This window comes from Dendrobates tinctorius, unplaced genomic scaffold (genome assembly GCF_039654945.1).
Source record: "Dendrobates tinctorius isolate UK_male_01 unplaced genomic scaffold, ASM3965494v1 ptg000278l, whole genome shotgun sequence".
In the NCBI taxonomy this organism is placed as follows: Eukaryota; Metazoa; Chordata; class Amphibia; order Anura; family Dendrobatidae; genus Dendrobates; species Dendrobates tinctorius.
Genome location: NW_027361945.1, coordinates 2032527 through 2052150, shown reverse-complemented (window position 1 = coordinate 2052150; position 19624 = coordinate 2032527). Strand labels below are relative to the sequence as shown.

The 19624-nt window shown below is 46.7% G+C and overlaps 1 protein-coding gene across 7 annotated transcripts in view; it reads left to right on the top strand.

Moving 5' to 3' along the window:
* LOC141072599 (sphingomyelin phosphodiesterase 3-like) overlaps positions 1 to 19624 on the top strand; it is an 844331-nt gene that overhangs the window by 7746 nt on the left and 816961 nt on the right. For 3 of the 7 annotated variants that reach the window (XM_073559892.1, XM_073559889.1, XM_073559888.1), the window contains exon 2: positions 15390 to 15528. The exons of the other annotated variants lie outside the window; for them this stretch is intronic. The gene's annotated coding sequence lies outside the window, so the exon portion shown is untranslated. The remainder of the gene's footprint in view (positions 1 to 15389; positions 15529 to 19624) is intronic. 7 annotated transcript variants of the gene reach the window in all.

Genomic DNA, 19624 nt, shown 5'->3' with positions numbered 1-19624 from the left:
CTTGTGACTAGAGTTGAGCGATACCGTCCGATACTTCAAAGTATCGTATCGGATGGTATCGGCCGATCTTTAAAAAAAGTATCGGTATCGCCGATTCCGATACCGGAAGTCCCATTCAAGTCTATGGGACTTCCGGTATCGGAATAAGAAAAACCCTTTCCTGCCCTTGTACAGCCTCTCTGGGGTCTGTACGGGCCTTTCGGGGGGCTGTGCCGGCCTGCCAGGGGGTCTGTGCAGGCTCCGGTGGTCTGTGCCGGCCTGCCGGTGGTCTGTGCAGGCTCCGGGGGGCTGTGCCGGCCTGCCGGGGGGCTGTGCCGGCCAGCCGGGGGGCTGTGCCGGCCTGCCGGTGGTCTGTGCAGGCTCCGGGGGTCTGTGCAGGCATCGTCCGATGGGACTACAAGTCCCATCGGGCGATGCCTGCTACCATGACAGTGATTGACACATTAGCCAATGATGGGACAGTAGTAGTCCCATCATCCGGCTAATGTGTTAAATGTAAAAAAAAAAAAAAAAAAAAAAAATTACATGCTACATACATACAACATGCATACTACATACATGCTACATTCATACTACATACTACATACATACTACATTCATACTACATAAATACTACATGCAACATACATACTACATATATACTACATGCATGCTACATACATACTGCATGCTACATACATACCACATATATACTACATATATACTACATGCATGCTACATACATACTACATGCTACATGCATGCTACATGCTACATACATAACACATATATACTACATGCATGCTACATACATACTACATGCTACATACTACATATATACTACATGCATGCTACATACTACATGCTACATACATACTACATATATACTACATGCATGCTACATGCATACTGCATGCTACATGCATGCTACATACATACTACATACATACTACATGCTACATACATACTACATATATACTACATGCATGCTACATACTACATGCTACATACATACTACATGCTACATACATACCACATATATACTACATACATACAATACATTCATACAATACATACATAGACATACAGTACATATAACATAGAGTAACATACTTACCAATACTTGTCACATTGTTCCCCGAAGCCATTGTCTTTTCCGGGATAAATATTAACATAACAAACCACAAAAATACTCACCCACGATCCGAAGCAGTCCACGAGTGTGTCCCACGACGATCTTGGGTAGAGAACTGCAGTATCAGCTGTTGCTGCCGTTCTCTACGGGCTGCAGGAATCCAATGACGGAAGGTAGGTATCCTTCCGCACTGTATTCCTCCGCCACTTAAAAAAAAAAAAAGTCCCTAGTCTCACTTTATGCCATTGCTGTGTGGGAATTTCCCACGCAGCAATGGCATAAAGTGAGACTAGGGACTTTTTTTTTTTTAAGTGGCGGAGGAATACAGTGCGGAAGGATACCTGCAGCCCGTAGAGAACGGCAGCATCATCTGATGCTGCCGTTCTCTACCCAAGATCGTCGTGGGACACACTCGTGGACTGCTTCGGATCGTGGGTGAGTATTTTTGTGGTTTGTTATGTTAATATTTATCCCGGAAAAGACAATGGCTTCGGGGAACAATGTGACAAGTATTGGTAAGTATGTTACTCTATGTTATATGTACTGTATGTCTATGTATGTATTGTATGAATGTATTGTATGTATGTAGTATATATGTAGTATATATGTGGTATGTATGTAGCATGTATGTAGTATGTATGTAGCATGCATGTAGCATGTAGTATGTATGTAGCATGCATGTAGTATATATGTAGTATGTATGTAGCATGCATGTAGTATATATGTAGTATGTATGTAGCATGTAGTATGTATGTAGTATGTATGTGGTATGTATGTAGCATGTAGTATGTATGTAGTATGTATGTGGTATGTATGTAGCATGTAGTATGTATGTAGCATGCATGTAGTATATATGTAGTATGTATGTAGCATGTAGTATGTATGTAGTATGTATGTAGTATGTATGTAGCATGCATGTAGTATATATGTAGTATGTATGTAGCATGTAGTATGTATGTAGTATGTATGTGGTATGTATGTAGCATGTAGTATGTATGTAGCATGCATGTAGTATATATGTAGTATGTAGTATGTATGTAGTATGTATGTGGTATGTATGTAGCATGTAGTATGTATGTAGCATGTATGTAGCATGCATGTAGTATGTATGTAGCATGCATGTAGTATGTATGTAGTATGTATGTAGTATGTATGTAGCATGCAGTATGTATGTAGCATGTATGTAGTATGTATGTAGTATATATGTAGTATGTATGTAGCATGTAGTATGTATGTAGCATGCATGTAGTATATATGTAGTATGTATGTAGCATGCAGTATGTATGTAGCATGCAGTATGTATGTAGCATGTATGTAGTATGTATGTAGCATGTAGTATGTATGTAGCATGCATGTAGCATGTATGTAGTATGTATGTAGCATGTAGTATGTATGTAGCATGTAGTATGTATGTAGCATGCATGTAGTATGTATGTAGTATTTTTTTTTTTTTTTTTTTTTTTTTTTTTTAACATTTAACACATTAGCCGGATGATGGGACTACTACTGTCCCATCATTGGCTAATGTGTCAATCACTGTCATGGTAGCAGGCATCGCCCGATGGGACTTGTAGTCCCATCGGACGATGCTTGCACAGACCCCCGGACATCAGCACAGCCCCCCGGCAGGCCGGCACAGCCCCCCGGCAGGCCGGTACAGACCCCCACAGGGTGCACAGACCACCGGCAGGCCGGCACAGCCCCCCGGCAGGCCGGTACAGACCCCGGGCAGTCCACACAGCCCCCCGGCAGGCCGGCACAGCCCCCCGGCAGGCCGGCAGAGACCCCCGGAAGGCCCGAAATGACGGCGCATCATGATGCGCACACACCGCGCATCATGATGACGTCAGGCCGTCAATCAACTGAACTTCCGATTCCGATGCCGAATTCCGATATTGAAAAAATATCGGAAGTCGGTATCGGAATTCCGATACAGCAAGTATCGGCCGATACCCGATACTTGCGGTATCGGAATGCTCAACACTACTTGTGACTATCCATCATCCTCTTGATTACATTCCAGAGGTTTTCAATGGGGTTCAGGTCTGGAGAATGGGCTGCCCATGACAGAGTTTCGATGTGGTGGTCACTTAATTTTTTCCAGCGAGAGAGATATAGATATAGATATATATATATATATATATATATATATATATATATATATACTGTATATATATATATATATATATATATATATATATATATATATATATATATATACACATACACACACACACACACACACACACACACACACGTATATGCTTTGATGAATATTTTGTTTTAAAAATGTTCTGTAAGTGACAGCAAACTTCTGTATGTAAAGGTTCATGTTAAAATCACATTGCAGTCTGATAGCAATTGCACTGCATTTGGATGTAAATCAGATGCTAGGTGTGAAAAATCAGATTGTAAGCGCACAAAAAACGCATGACACTTGTATGACAATTGCATTACAGTCGTCCAACTCTCCTGCATAAAAAATCGGACCGATTTTTAAATCGCTAGTGTGTCTCCAGCCTAAGGCCATGTGCACACATTGAGTATTTGGTGAGTTTTTTACCCCAGTATTTGTAAGCCAAAACCAGGAGTGGAACAGTAATAGGAAAAGCATAATAGAAATATTTGCACCACTTTTGTATTATCACCCACTCCTGGTTTTGGCTTACAAATACTGGGGTAAAAAACTCACCAAATACTCAATGTGTGCATGTGGCCTAAGGGCCCCTTTACATTTAGCGATGCACCAGCGATCCCGACCACGATATGACCCGGTTAGGATCGCTGGTGCATCGCTAAATGGTAGCTAGTGAGCTGCCACACAGGCAGATCTCACAGCGATGCAGCAGCAGTCGTTACTTACCTGTCAGACGCGGCGATGATGACGTCCTCCGCCCTCGTCCACGCGTCGCTCGTCGGCGCCAGCAGGAAGCCGCCGCCGAGAAATGGACCAGGCGGATCTCGCGCAATCACCGATAACCAGCGGGGGAGCCGGTCGGAGGTAAGTATCACATGTAGCGATATCGCTAGCAATATCGCTGCTGCGTCACAAAATCGGTAACGCTTTAGCGATATTGCTAGCGATATCGCTATGTGTAAAGCCCCCTTAAGGCTGATCACAAACATGAGATTTTTATCTGCAGAAAGTTGTCAGATCCAGATACATTTGGTGAGATTCGCTGAGAATCTGACTTCTGTGGTGGTTATACACAGGCGATTTACAGCAGATGTGGCGAAACGAAGCTGGATTTGCCAATGGTCTGCAGAGAAATATCTCATGTTTATGGCTAGCTTCTATAAAAGTTGTTTTTCTAAACTAGACAATCTTTTTCAAGGGAATCTGGCACAAGGTTTTTGCTATCTCATTTGAGAGCCACATAATATAGGGAAAGAGACCCTGACTTCAGCAATGTGTCATTTAGTTTACTGGATGCAGAAATTATGACACAGATGATTTAGATGTACTCGAGCTCAGAAAAGTAACCCTGTTTAAACAGTAACAGCTTTCTCTGTACATTGTATATTGACAGTAAGCTGCTAATCATTATTGGGGGTGTGGTAGGACCAGCATGCATTTAGGAAGCTAGTCCGGCAGTGATAATTTCATGCTGATAAAACACTCATTGTATTGAAACAGAGCCAAACCCAATAAGTGATACATTGTAGGAAACGGGGTCTCTGTCTATACAGTTATGGCCAAAAGTATTTTGTCCACCCTCTTTTTTATGTTTGGTGTGGAATTATATCCAATTTGGCTTTAGGGCAATTCTTTTTGTGTTTTTTCATTTAAGACAAATTAAATGAAGATTAATAATACCAAAGAATTTGTGTTTGCAATCATTTTCAGGAAGAAACTGAGTATTATCTGACAGAATTGCAGGGGTGTCAATACTTTTGGCCACAACTGTAAGTAGTATAATGGGGAGTGTTCTTCAGGATACAGTGGAGTTACGGGCAAGAGAACCAACTCCTTCACACATTTTACTCACCGTAACTATTTTACTTACGTAAAGTATGTGGATAATTTAACCAGACAATAGAAAACTTTCAAACCATTGCACAGACATTTAGCCAGAAGGCTGAAACCCTTGGGCTGTACAGTGTGGCACCAAAACAATCTGTAACTACTGTACTTTCTATAAATCTACTGTACTTACTGTCGTGCCTGTGTAAATCGGCCGGCCATTACCTGTTTACACCATGGAGACTGGATTAATTATATGAGTGTAACATACAAGCTCGCCTGCAGTTCAGCACAGCAGTTTACAATCTTACAAACAATACTCCTATTCCCCAACCAGATATATCTCTCCCATCCCGATGTGATCTGAGGAATAGTCCGTCCTCAGTTATACTGAAAATACTCCAAAAGTTAGACATCTGTATCAGTGAATTAGCAGTGAACAAAGTCTATCAAAGTTGAACAACTGTCCTGCATTATAATGTTCCACAGAAATTCTCTCTCCTGAAACAGTTTGGTTTGGAGTCCATTGCATGCCATCTTGGTACCTAGGTATGGATTAGGTTTCTCAGTTACAAAACAAACAGGAACTGTTGCAACAAATCTGAAAGTTCTAGGCACTGATTTTGGCAATATTTGTGGACTGAACAGTCAAATATGCCAAACTATCTAACTACAGGCTCTATCTCAGCCTTAAGTCTTTTGGTGCCAGAATGTAGTGTGGTGCGTGTACGGTTACCTATTCCACCTGCACAGTGGGCTTTTTAGTGTTCTTACCAAACGGGGTCTGCTCCGGACATAAATCAGTGTACATGGATAGATGTGGGGCCCCTCCAACAGCTGAGCGGTACCGTTGATGCTTGTGGCTTAACTCCTCAGCGGCATCCAACACCTCTCACGCTAGGTCTCAGCCATTTCCATCACTTAGCAGCATTCCTAGGAGAAATCTCCTCACATCTGGACCAGTTCTGGTCAGGTGCTTATCCGGGGGGGGGCAACCGGGGCAGTTGCCCCGGGCGCAGCCGACAGGGGGCACCATCGGGCTGCCTGATGTGGCGGTCCAAGGAGGAGACTCCCCGTCGGCGGCATTCTGCCACCCCCACACTCAGACTCTCCCGTTGTCTGAGCCGGCTGTCAAACTGACGGTGCAGAGAAAGTGCTGCGCGTCTGTGTACTAGCGTCTTCAGACGCTACTACACATACACACTGTCTGACAGACTCTGTCTCTGACTCACTTGTTGTGAAGGTGTAAGCGCCGCTGTGCCCGTGCGCCGCCACTGCCAGCGTCCAGGAGCATGATCAGGTCACATTATCACGCTGCGACGTCACACGCCAGCTCTTCAGAGGCGAGCTGAGGCAGCGTTGCGGTTGGTGCGATAAGTGCTCCAGACGGGTAATGGAGCTGAAGACACCAACGACGACTGTGCAAGGGAAGATAGGGGGATGGCTGCCTGCAGAGTCCCATGGAACGGCTAAGGAGGGAGCAGTGGGAGTTAATTTACTGAGGACAGTGTGTGAGGAGGACTCGGAGCAAGGCCAGGCCCAGGGTGCAGACATATTAATGTGATTTGGTGGAGAAAGATTGAGGAACATATGGGGAGTGGAGGGGGAAACCTGAGGACATTATGGGGGAAACCTTAGGACATTATGGGGGGAAACCTGAGGACATTATGGGGGAAACCTAATGACATTATGGGGGAAACCTAATGACATTATGGGGGAAACCTGAGGACATTATGGGGGCAAAACCTGAGGACTAGGGATGAGCGAAACGGGTCGAAAAATTTCAAAAGTCGCCGACTTTTGGCAAAGTCGGGTTTCATGAAACGAAACCCGACCCTAGGATGAGGTCGGCCACGAGGTCGGCGACTTACGCGCCAAAGTCGCGTTTCAAAAGTTTGTTTTGCGCTCTTTTTCAGCCAATCAGGATCCACGGACACTGTGGGCAACGTGATGACATAGGCACGGGTCACCACCATCTTTCAGAAGGGCATGCAAGTGATTGGCTTGCTTTGGTGGGCGTCACAGGGGGTATAAAAGGGCGTGCACGCCGACCGCCATCTTACTTCTGCCGATCTCAGTATAGGGAGAGGTTGCTGCTGATTCTGTAGGGAGAGCGTTAGGCAGGGAAGAAGACAAAAAAACTGTTTCTGCTGCTAGCGATTTGGCCTGCACAACACACCAGTCACTGTGTGTGCAGTGCAAGGGGAGGCTATATAGTGGTGTATTAGTGGTGTTGGTTGTTGGGCTGCCTTTTAAGGCTTCCTGACAGGCTGGCATTGCTGTTTACCCACTGCTCTGCAAACTGCTTTTTTAAAAGCAATCCAATCTCCCTTATCCTCTAGTCACTTTTGTCACAGCTGTGCCACCGAGCCTGTGACATAGCGCTCAGATATTCATTGGGCCTCACACAATCCAAAAGTGTCCAGTGTCCACAAGTGTCTGCTGAAATTCAAAATCTCCCTTATCCTCTCGTCACTTTTGTCACAGCTGTGCCATCGAGCCTGTGACATAGCGCTCAGATATCAGTGGGCCTCACACAATCCAAAAGTGTCCAGTGTCCACAAGTGTCTGCTGAAATTCAAAATCTCACTTATCCTCTAGTCACTTTGGTCACAGCTGTGCCATCGAGCCTGTCACATAGCGCTCAGATATTCATTGGGCCTCACACAATCCAAAAGTGTCCAGTGTCCACAAGTGTCTGCTGAAATTCAAAATCTCACTTATCCTCTAGTCACTTTGGTCACAGCTGTGCCATCGAGCCTGTGACATAGCGCTCAGATATTCATTGGGCCTCACACAATCCAAAAGTGTCCAGTGTCCACAAGTGTCTGCTGAAATTCAAAATCTCCCTTATCCTCTCGTCACTTTTGTCACAGCTCTGCCATCGAGCCTGTGACATAGCGCTCAGATATCAGTGGGCCTCACACAATCCAAAAGTGTCCAGTGTCCACAAGTGTCTGCTGAAATTCAAAATCTCACTTATCCTCTAGTCACTTTGGTCACAGCTGTGCCATCGAGCCTGTGACATAGCGTTCAGATATTCATTGGGCCTCACACAATCCAAAAGTGTCCAGTGTCCACAAGTGTCTGCTGAAATTCAAAATCTCATTTATCCTCTAGTCACTTTGGTCACAGCTGTGCCATCGAGCCTGTGACATAGCGCTCAGATATTCATTGGGCCTCACACAATCCAAAAGTGTCCAGTGTCCACAAGTGTCTGCTGAAATTCAAAATCTCACTTATCCTCTAGTCACTTTGGTCACAGCTGTGCCATCGAGCCTGTGACATAGCGCTCAGATATTCATTGGGCCTCACACAATCCAAAAGTGTCCAGTGTCCACTAGTGTGAGCAGAAATTCAAAACCTCCCCTGTCCTATAGACACCTTGTACCTTGTTTTACATTACTATATAGTTTGTTGGATTTTGTCTACATTTTTACCAAAAATGAGGAAGGCTGGTGGAAGAGGCCGTGGAATTGGGCGGGGGTTGGCAGCTGGTAATGATGGTGTTGGTGGTGGATCTGATGGTAGTGGCAAGAGCAAAATAGGACCGAATGCAGGTGGTGTTGAGCCTGCGTCATCGTCTGGCTCCATAAGGCTTCGAAGGCTTAGTTTTCTAGGAGTTGACAAACCGCTTTTAAAGCCAGAGCATCAGGAAAAAGTTTTGTCTTATATTGCTGACTCAGCCTCCAGCTCTATCGCCTCCTCTTCTTCAGTTGTAAAAAGTAAAAGCACTGAGTCGTCATTGGAGGCTCATGTTCATGAACCACACCTTTCCTTGTGTCCTTCACCCCAACCAAGATTGAAGGATGATGCAGGCCATACTACTGATTACTCCATGGAGCTGTTTTCACATACCATGCCTGGATTATCAAGTGAAATGGTGAATTACCCAGGCCAAGATGAATCTGACATGGAGTGCACTGATGCACAGCCGCTGATGGATGATTCTGCTGGTACATTCACTCAGAGCACTACATTGTCCTCGCAGTGTACAGAGCCAGATTCTGACCCTGATGAGACTCAGGTGCCCCTTCCCGCACACTATACCACCATACACGGTGACACAGAGGAAGGTGCACATGACATTGAAGAGGAGGTGATGGATGACCCAGTTGTTGACCCAGATTGGCATCCATTGGGGGAAGAGGGTGCTGCTTACAATAGCTCAGATGAGGAGCATCCACAGCAGACATCAACATCGCAACAGCTGTTATCTGGCAGGCCTGGAGCACTCCAAAGACAGGTTCCAAAAATCAAAAGAGTTGCTGGACAGCTTGTCCAGAGGGTCAAAAGATCACAGCGTGCTATGCCGCAAAATGTCTGCCAAAGTAGGAAGAGTGCAGTGTGGCACCTTTTTGAACAAAATCCTCATGATCAGGCCAAGGTTATCTGTAAGAAGTGCGCAAAGACCTTTAGCCGAGGGAAAAATCTGAAAAATTTGAATACCAGTTGCATGCTTAGACATTTAACCACCATGCACTTGCAAGCGTGGACACAACACCAAACCTCATGTGCAACTGATCACAACGAAGGTAGTCAGCAACGCTACATTGTTTCCCCCACTGTAAGCCCATCGGTTAGCACAGCAGCAAATGTTGAGGTGTCGTTGCAAGGCCACAGCAGTCAGGGAATCCCACTGTTATATCAATGAAAGACTGATTCTAGGCCATCATAAAGAACACCAACTCCATCACCATCATTAACCCTCTCTCAGTCCGCCCTGTCCACCGCTACTTCCACCATATGCAGCTCTCAAGTCCAGCTCACCCTCCCAGCCACTATGAGTAGGTCAAGAAAGTACTAAGTCTCTCATCCGCGTACACTGGGTTTGAACGCCCACATTGCCAAACTAATCTCGTTTGAGATGATGCCCTTTCGGTTGGTGGAAAGCGCAGCTTTCCGCGAACTCATGGCCTATGCAGTACCACGCTATGACCTACCGAGTCGCCACTTCTTCTCTCGCAAAGCCATCCCAGCCCTCCACCATCATGTGAAAGACCGCATTGTCCATGCACTCAAGTAGTCAGTGAGCGGAAAGGTGCACCTCACAACTGATGCATGGTCCAGTCGGCATGGCCAGGGCCGTTACGTGTCCATCACTGCGCACTGGGTTAATGTGGTGGATGCAGGGTCCACAGGGGACAGCGGTGGTGGGACAGTGCTGCCTAGCCCACGGTATAGGAAACAGTTGGCTGTAGGCGTTCGACCCTCCTCCTCCTCCTCCTCCTCCAGAAGCGAAAGCTCGTCCACAGAGCGCAGTCGTACGAGCACTCCATCTGCAGCTGCCACTGTTGCACACGAGGTGTCCCCCTATCGAGCAGCTAGTGGAAAGCGTCAGCAGGCTGTGTTGCAGATGATGTGTTTGGGCGACAGACACACCGCCGAGGTGCTGGCCGAGTACTTTCAGCGACAAACTGAGTCATGGCTGGGCAGTGTACATCTTGAGGCAGGCAAGGTAGTTAGTGATAACGGGCGTAATTTTGTGTCAGCCATAGCCCTTTCAAAACTCAGCCACATACCTTGCTTGGCTCACACCTTGAACCTGGTGGTGCAGTGCTTCCTCAAAAATTATCCGGAGTTAACAGCCCTGCTCCAGAAGGTGCGAAGACTGTGCGCGCACATCCGCCGGTCGCCTGTACACTCCGTTCGTATGCAGAAGCTGCAGCGATTGCGCCACCTTCCCAACCACTGCCTCATTATCGATATTGCAACAAGGTGGAACTCCACCCTACACATGGTGGAGCGGCTGTGCGAGCAGAGGCAGGCCATAATGCATTTGTGGGAGGATACACGGCCAGGCACTTTGAGAGCAGACATGGAGTTGACCAGTGTGCAGTGGTCGAAGCTGAAAGACCTCTGTAAAGTCCTTCAGTGTTTTGAGGAATGCACACAGCTGGTAAGTGCAGACGACGCCATCCTAAGCATGAGCATCCCACTTATGCGTCTGCTCCTGCAAACTTTGACGCACCTTAAGGAGCAGGCTTCTGCAGCCAATGTTGATGAGGAGGAAGAGAAGGAGGGAATCCTTGATGACATTCAGCCATTGTCTGCTCAGGGACCTCTCCTGGACGAGGTGGAGGAAGAAGAGGAGGAGGAGGAGGAGGATGATGGGGATGATTACTTAGGGGAGGAGGATGCATCTCGTGGGGCAAGTGAAAATGTTGGCGTGGCAAGGTCTGGTACAGGGTTTGTGCGTGACTGGAGGGATGTGGATTTGCCAGAAAGTGCTCCTCCAACCAGCACTCGCAGTGCATCATTGACACCGGGAACATTGGCCCACATGTCAGATTATGCCTTGTAGATCCTAAAAAGGGACCCCCGCATTGCCAAAATGATGAACGATGACGACTACTGGTTGGCCAACATCCTGGATCCACGCTATAAAGGCAAATTACAAAACATCATGCCATAGGAGAACCTTGACCTAATATTGGCTAATAAACAAGCAACTCTGGTAAATCGGTTGCTTGAGGCATTCCCAGCACACAGCAGCGGGGATGGTTCTCACACGAGCCGTACGGGCCGGGGTCAGCTTGGCAGAGATGTTCGTGGTGCACACAGCAGAAGTGGCGTTGGAGACAGGGGTTTCATGACAATGTTGTGGACTGATTTTTCAAGTACCGCTCACACAACTGGTAATACTGCATCGATGGAAAGTGACAGGAGACAGCAGTTGTCAACTATGGTTACAAACTACTTTTCCTCCCATATCGATGTTCTCCCACACAGGTCATTCCCCTTTGACTATTGGGTCGCTAAACTGGACACCTGGCCTGAATTGGCACAATATGCCTTACAGGAGCTCGCTTGCCCAGCTGCAAGTGTGCTATCGGAAAGAGTCTTCAGTGCAGCTGGATCAATCCTGACAGAAAAAAGGACCCGTCTGTCAACCCAAAATGTGGATGATCTAACCTTCATTAAAATGAACCACGCATGGGTTTCCAAGGATTTTGTCCCACCTTCCTCTGATGACACATAGGGTGACAGAAAAATGGCTTGCTTTGGTCCACCTCTTCCTGGGACTTGACCTATTTCACCTTTTGCATCAGCTGAATGTCCAACATCAACATATGCCACTTTCTAAAACTCCCTAACTGTGCTGCCTCGCCCCCATGGCCAGGGTCACCACCTAGCGCACGACACCGTGCGAGTGCCGTTGCCCTGGACAGGTGGGTAGGCCGACTCTTGGGCGCGGGCACTGGCACAGGGTCCCTCATAGTGTAATCAAGTGTCTCTGACGGTGGTGGTGCACACCTGCCGTCAGACACACCGCCGTACTATGAGGGGCCCAGTGCCAGTACCGACGCCCACAAGTGGGCCCCCCTTGCTTGGGCAGGGCCCCAGCATTTGCAATCTTTACCTCTCCCTGCTCCTCCGCTGTGTAGTCTGGGCCGTCAAATCCATACTGGGCCTAACACCATCTGAGCCTGCCTCCTGATGTATAGACATATATTTTGAATGTGTACGCTATCCATACATGTTATCTGGGGATACGGTACCCTTTCTCACCTTTGTGCAATCACGTGCAATCCATACTGGGCCTAACACAGTCTGACCCTGCCTCCTGATGTATAGAAATATATTTTGAATGTGTACGCTATCCATACATGTTATCTGGGGATACGGAACCCTTTCTCACCTTTGTGCAATCACGTGCAATCCATACTGGGCCTAACACCGTCTGAGCCTGCCTCCTGATGTATAGACATATATTTTGAATGTGTACGCTATCCATACATGTTATCTGGGGATACGGAACCCTTTCTCACCTTTTTGCAATCACGTGCAATCCATACTGGGCCTAACACCGTCTGAGCCTGCCTCCTGATGTATAGACATATATTTTGAATGTGTACACTATGCTATCCATACATGTTATCAGGGGATATGGTACCCTTTCTCACCTTTGTGCAATCACGTGTAATCCATGCTGGGCCTGAGAACGGCTGGCGAGCTGTTAAGCAAGCTACAGCACCTGTGGTTTGCACACGTAAGTTTTTCATTTTTTCAGGAATGATGGTTAGGCCTAATTCCGGAACTGCGGTTGACCTGCACTTACTGGGAAATCATCGTTCGCGGGTAATAATTGTAATCACAGATCCCCATCACTAACGTTGTTCAGCGGGTTATCTGCACCTGTAAGCGACAAACGCTGGCCTTTTCAGTGTAGCGCACATGCAGCCACGGACATGTAAGGGCATGACACACCAGTTATTGGCCAATCTCATGTGCCAGAGCCTCACGTGTCCCTCTAGTAAGCCGGACTCGGACCGCGGGGCATGACGGAGTCTCGTTCGTTAACGGAATTAAGCTTGCAATGTGTGCATCTGTTCTGTAGCTTGCATGGTTGAGGTTTCCCAGGTAGAGTCGAATTAAACCGTAGGCTCCACTCCTGGTGGTGCCCTTCTGGACATTCCTTTAAGGTTCAGCTTTGCAACCATACTGCCCACGTAAAACAAACACTTTGCCTTCATGAACGCTGTTTGGAGGGTCATGACTCATGGGAATAACGCCGCCCAATCAGTTAACCTGCTAGAGAGATCCTTCGTTGCTCCCAAGCATGACATCACACTCCCTAGGAGGAAGGTAATGCCACTGTGGCGACCGTACTCCTGGGGGCGACACAAGTGCACTGATGCCCAGCCACTGTTCGATGAATCTGCTGGTACATTGACCCAGACCACTACATTCCCCTCGCACGCTACACGGCCTGAATCTGACCCTGATGAAACTCAGGTTACCCTTCCCATATACAGTTCCATCTTACACGGTGACAAAGAGGAAGCTGCAGATGAAAGTGCAGGTTTGGCCCACCCGCCATCAGACACACCACCGTACTATCAGGGGCCCTGTGCCAGTGCCGTCGCCAACGAGTGGGCCCCCCCTGCTTGCTCAGGATCACAGCACTTGCAAGGTTGAAATACTGTGCAGTGAGATGGAAGATGGGAACGACGAGGAGTCCAGACTAGTACAGGGATTCCCTAGCGAGGAGACTTATTTAATTGTTTTCAATTTTGGGACAGCAATTTTTGGGGAGCACTATACTCTGGAGAATGATAGATGGGGCCCACCATACACTGGAACATTCCAAAGGTGAACATCAGACACTGGAGCAGCATTTACAGGGCCCATTATACACTAGAGCATTAGAAATGGGGCCCATTATGTTTGGAGCATTATTTGGGCACATAAGACAGTGGAGCTTCATCCATGGGGACCAACATATACTGTAGCATTATGTGGAGCTCATCATATACTGTTTTAAACATTATATGGGACCAATGATTCTGTATGGAGAAATAGATGGGCCTTGTCATGAGCTGTAAAAAGTGAAGTATTTTTCATTGTACTATACCGCTATTTCTCTGCCGTATCGGAGCATGATGAGTTGTGGTATGTGTTAAAGGGGCGCTCTTTCGCCCAGGGCACATGAAAACCTGGAGCCAGCCCTCCCCCCCCACAGCTGTAGCCAAATAACCCCCATTTTTCAGTGCGTTACTTGTATTATGAAGTTAATTAAGGTTGACAAGCTTAAGTAATAAGAATTGATGCTTTTGGCATTCAAATGGGCACTGTTGGTGTGTTTCCTGTCCTCCTCTCACTGCCGACTTTTATTCCCCATTGACTTACATTGGGTTTCGTGTTTCGGGACGACCCCAACTTTTCCCTATAATCGGACGATCTTGCTCGACCCGACTTTTGGAAAAGTCGGGTTTCATGAAACGAAACGCGACCTTAAAAAACCAAAAGTCGCTCAACTCTACTGAGGACATTATGGGGGCAGAAACCTGAGGACATTATAGGGATAAGTGGGGATAAGGGAACATAATGCGTGGGGGGATTTTGAGTGGGGAACGTAATGTGTGGGGGAATTTGGAGTAAGGATATTTAATGTGTGGGAGGATTTGGAGTGGGCATGGGGGATACTTATGTGTGTGGGGAGATTTGAGGACACAAATGAAGAGTGTATGTATGAGGGCATGTATGAGGAAACAGTATGGGGAATGGGTCCAGACACAGTATGGTGAGTGGGGGATGGGTGCAGACAGTATGAGGAGCCAAACGGGTAATTGTATGTGGACACAGTATTGGGAGTGATGGTGATGGGATGTGTGTAGACACAGTATGGAAAATCAGGGGTATGTGTGAGCAGACAGTATAGAGAGTGAGGGGGTAAATATATGAGACAGTATGGTGAACGGGGATGTTAGAGGAGACAGTATGAGGAGGGAGGGGAATAGTGTGAGGCGACAGTATATTGCAGACATTTTTATTTAGGAGCATTATAATGACATTTCTATATTTAAGGACATCGTGTGGAGATTTGCTGCAGAAGACCGGAGAAGATGGAAGTCTGCAGAGACGGTTGTGGGTGAGAAAACTCATCATGGGTTCTGGACAAGAAGAACAAAAGGAGACCGACTCCAGAGACGACGTCATCTATAAGGTACCTGGATGTAAATATTATTTATGATACTGACTAATTCTCATGTTTTTATTTATGTTAGAAACATTAAAGGGGTTGTCCAGGTTTGTGCTGAGTCTGCAGTCATTCTATGTGACTGTAGACATCTGAATTCTCACAGTGCTTACTGAATGCTGTTAGGATTCTCTCGTGCTGGTAATTTACATACATACGGTCACATGCTGACGAGACGTGTGTGGCCTCACTCAATGAAAATGAATGGAGCAAGGCCGGGCACATCTAGTTGAAATGTGGCCAGAAGTATATAAATCACATGCTTGTGCTGATATGACCGTGTACTCTTGCCATCTTGCCACTGGTACAGGAGAATCCTAAAAGTGTGCAGTGCATTAATTGTGAGAATTCAGAAGCTGCAATGTCAAGACTCAGCTCTGCAGGTTCCAGTAGTCATCACATGGACACTTCACTCATATGCGATTTTCATACTTATGGTCCTGTGACAACGAGCTTCTCTTCCTGCTTCTCTCAGTTTTTCATTGAACATTGAGATCATTAGGGAGAGCAGCTCGTCAGTACATGACTAAGTTTGGAAATCGCATATGTACTGGGGGGGGGGGGGCGCCGAACCGACTTCTTGCCCCGGGTGCCAGAGAGCCTAGATACACCTCTGGTTCTGGTCATGGATAAGATCAGCTCTAATCAGCCGCTGCTCTGGTCTTGGTGAGGTGCTTCCACTAGAGCAGTGGTCCCCAACCTTTTTTTGCACCAGGGACCGGCTTCAAGCAAGACCATTCTTCCATGGCCTGGCAGGGCGGGGTGGAGGTGTGGCAGGGGCGGGGCTTTGGTAATAAGGGGGTGGGGCTATGGACGGGTTGTAGTTTAGTAGTGCATACTTATCATTTAATTATAACATATATATTTAGCTCAGGCTGGGATAGCACGCGTGCGGGCTCACGCGTGCAACAGATATTAAGTGCAACAGGATAAAGTGCTTTGCAGTTAGACAATGCATTGAAGCTGATGTTCCTCTCTTCTTCACACAGGTATTTCATTTCATCATCCATGTGTGCTGTCTGACAAGTGTGAACTGCATCATATATTGCCAGATATTTTTATGGTATTTCATTCCATCATCCATGTGTGCTGTCTGACAAGTGTGAACTGCATCATATATTGCCAGATATTTTTATGGTATTTCATTCCATCATCCATGTGTGCTGTCTGACAAGTGTGAACTGCATCATATATTGCCAGATATTTTTATGGTATTTCATTCCATCATCCATGTGTGCTGTTTGACAAGTGTGAACTGCATCATATATTGCCAGATATTTTTATGGTATTTCATTCCATCACTCCTGTGGTGGGTCTTTTTTTTTTTTTTTTTATCTATTTGGTTTCTGCTTTGAAGTGTAGAAAGGTTTTTTTTTTGTTTTTGTTTTTTTTTTCCCTTTCTCTGTTTGATGGCCTTGTCCAGCCTTAGTTATTTACCCTGCATAGTAATGCCTGCTCTGGCCTTGTGCTAATTGGTTAATTACTGATTGTGGCCTTTTGGTGGCTGAAGCTAGCAGACATTTCATTTCATATATACTGTAGCTCAGGCTGGGATAGCATGCGTGCGGGCTCACGCGTGCAACAGGATAAAGTGCTTTGCAGTTAGACAATGCAGTTGGGCAGGAGACAGGTAAGGTGCATAAGTTTTTCATGCACGCATGCTTCTTGGTCAGTCGTACTACATTTGCATTGATCATATCAACCTGCTGCTTTTTTGTCTTCACCTCTGCTTTCTAACACCTCGCCTGCCCTTTTACACATTCTGTGCACTCTCTGCATATCCACCCCTCCCTTTTCCCCTCTCCCATGTATAACTCTGAGGCTCTATTGACATTTCTTACCCACACCAAACCATCCAAAACCACCATGCAGCACTCAAAACGTTCATACAAATCATCCCACCACCTGCTTTTTCTGTTTTTTCTCCTTTTAATAGTTGCAGGTGACATCTCCCCCAACCCTGGGCCTCCCTCCACCAGCATACATTACTCTCCTCCAGCTGCATATAGAAACCCTGCTAATCTTATTAACATTCAGTGCATGCCTTCTCCTCTCACTTTCCAATGTGCTCTCTGGAATGCACGGTCTGTGTGTAACAAACTGACTTACATTCACGATCTTTTTCTCTCTAATTCCCTTAACCTTCTGGCTATTACAGAAACCTGGATCCAGCATTCAGACACCACCGCTGCTGCCGCTCTCTCGTTTGGTGGGCTGAAATTTTCACATACCCCCAGACCTGAGAACAGACAGGGTGGAGGTGTTGGTTTGCTCCTTTCATCACAATGTGCTTTCCAGGTCATCCCCCCCGATTCCCTCACTTACATTTCCTTCCTTTGAAGTCCACGACGTCAGACTCTTTAAGCCCTTCTCCTTACGAGTGGCGATTGTTTATCGCCCTCCAGGCTCCTCCCGCCAGTTTCTAGACCACTTCACCACCTGGCTTACTCACTTTCTATCCTGTGACATCCCCACCCTCATCATGGGAGACTTTAACATCCCCATCAATGATCCGCTCTCCCAGTCTGCCTCTCATCTTCTTTCTCTAACTTCTTCATTCGGCCTCTCACAGTTTACTAATTCTCCTACACATGAGGACGGGAATACTCTGGACCTGGTTTTCTCCCGTCCCGGCTCGCTGCACGACTTTACTAATTCACCTCTCCTGCTCTCGGACCACAACCTTCTTTCCTTCTCTGTCAAGAATTGTCTCCTCACCCGGGACACCCCCACTTACCACACTTATCGGAATACACGTACCATTAATACCCAACAGCTTAGGGACAATCTCCACACATCTTTAGCCCCCATCTCCACCCTCTCCTGTCCAGACATAGCATTGTCACACTTCAATAATACACTGAAGAATGCCCTAGATGAAGCAGCACCTTCTATACGCAGAAAGACTCGACACAGACAACGGCAGCCCTGGCACACAACGCAAACACGCTTTCTTCAGCGCTGCTCGAGGTGTGCAGAGCGGCAGTGGAGAAAATTTCTCTTAGCAGAAGACTTCATCCACTATAAGTTCATGCTCAAAACCTATAACTCTGCCCTTCATCTGGCCAAACAATCCTACTTCACCACCCTCATCACCTCACTATCCAACAACCCAAGACGAATTTTTGAAACCTTAAACTCCCTCCTGAAACCTAAAATACAGGCCCCCATCACCAACCTCAGCGGTGAGGATCTGGCCACTTATTTCCTAGAAAAAATCAACCACATCCATCAGGATATCTCAGCCCTATCTCCTCAGTGCCTGGATCCCCTTCCCTGCTGCACCTCAAGCTCACTAGACATCTTTGAGCCTGTTTCAGAAGAAGACGTTTCTAAGCTCCTCGCTTCTGCTCAGCCTACAACCTGCAACAGTGACCCTATTCCTTCACAGCTCCTGCAGTCTCTCTCACCAGTGGTCACCACTCACCTGACTAAAATATTTAACCTCTCTCTTTCTTCAGGTATATTTCCCTCCTCATTTAAACATGCCATCATAACCCCTTTACTTAAAAAGCCATCCCTGGACCAGAACTGCACTGCTAACTACAGACCTGTCTCTAACCTTCCCTTCATCTCTAAACTCCTGGAACGCCTGGTCCACTCCCATCTAATCCGCTATCTCTCGGATAACTCTCTTCTCGACCCCTTACAATCTGGTTTCCGCTCTTTATACTCTACTGAAACTGCCCTCACTAAAGTCTCTAATGATTTAATAACAGCTAAATCGAAAGGTCATTGCTCCCTGCTGATTCTCCTGGATCTCTCTGCCGCATTTGACACTGTGGATCACCAGCAACTCCTCACTATGCTCCGCTCTATAGGCCTCAAGGACACAGCCCTCTCCTGGTTCTCCTCCTACCTCTCTGACCGCTCCTTCACTGTATCTTTTTCCGGCTCCTCTTCCTCTTCTCGTCCCCTTACTATTGGGGTCCCGCAGGGCTCAGTCCTAGGCCCCCTCCTCTTCTCTTTATACACTGCCCCTATTGGACAAACGATCAGCAGATTTGGGTTCCAGTATCATCTCTATGCTGATGACACCCAATTATACACTTCTTCCCCTGAC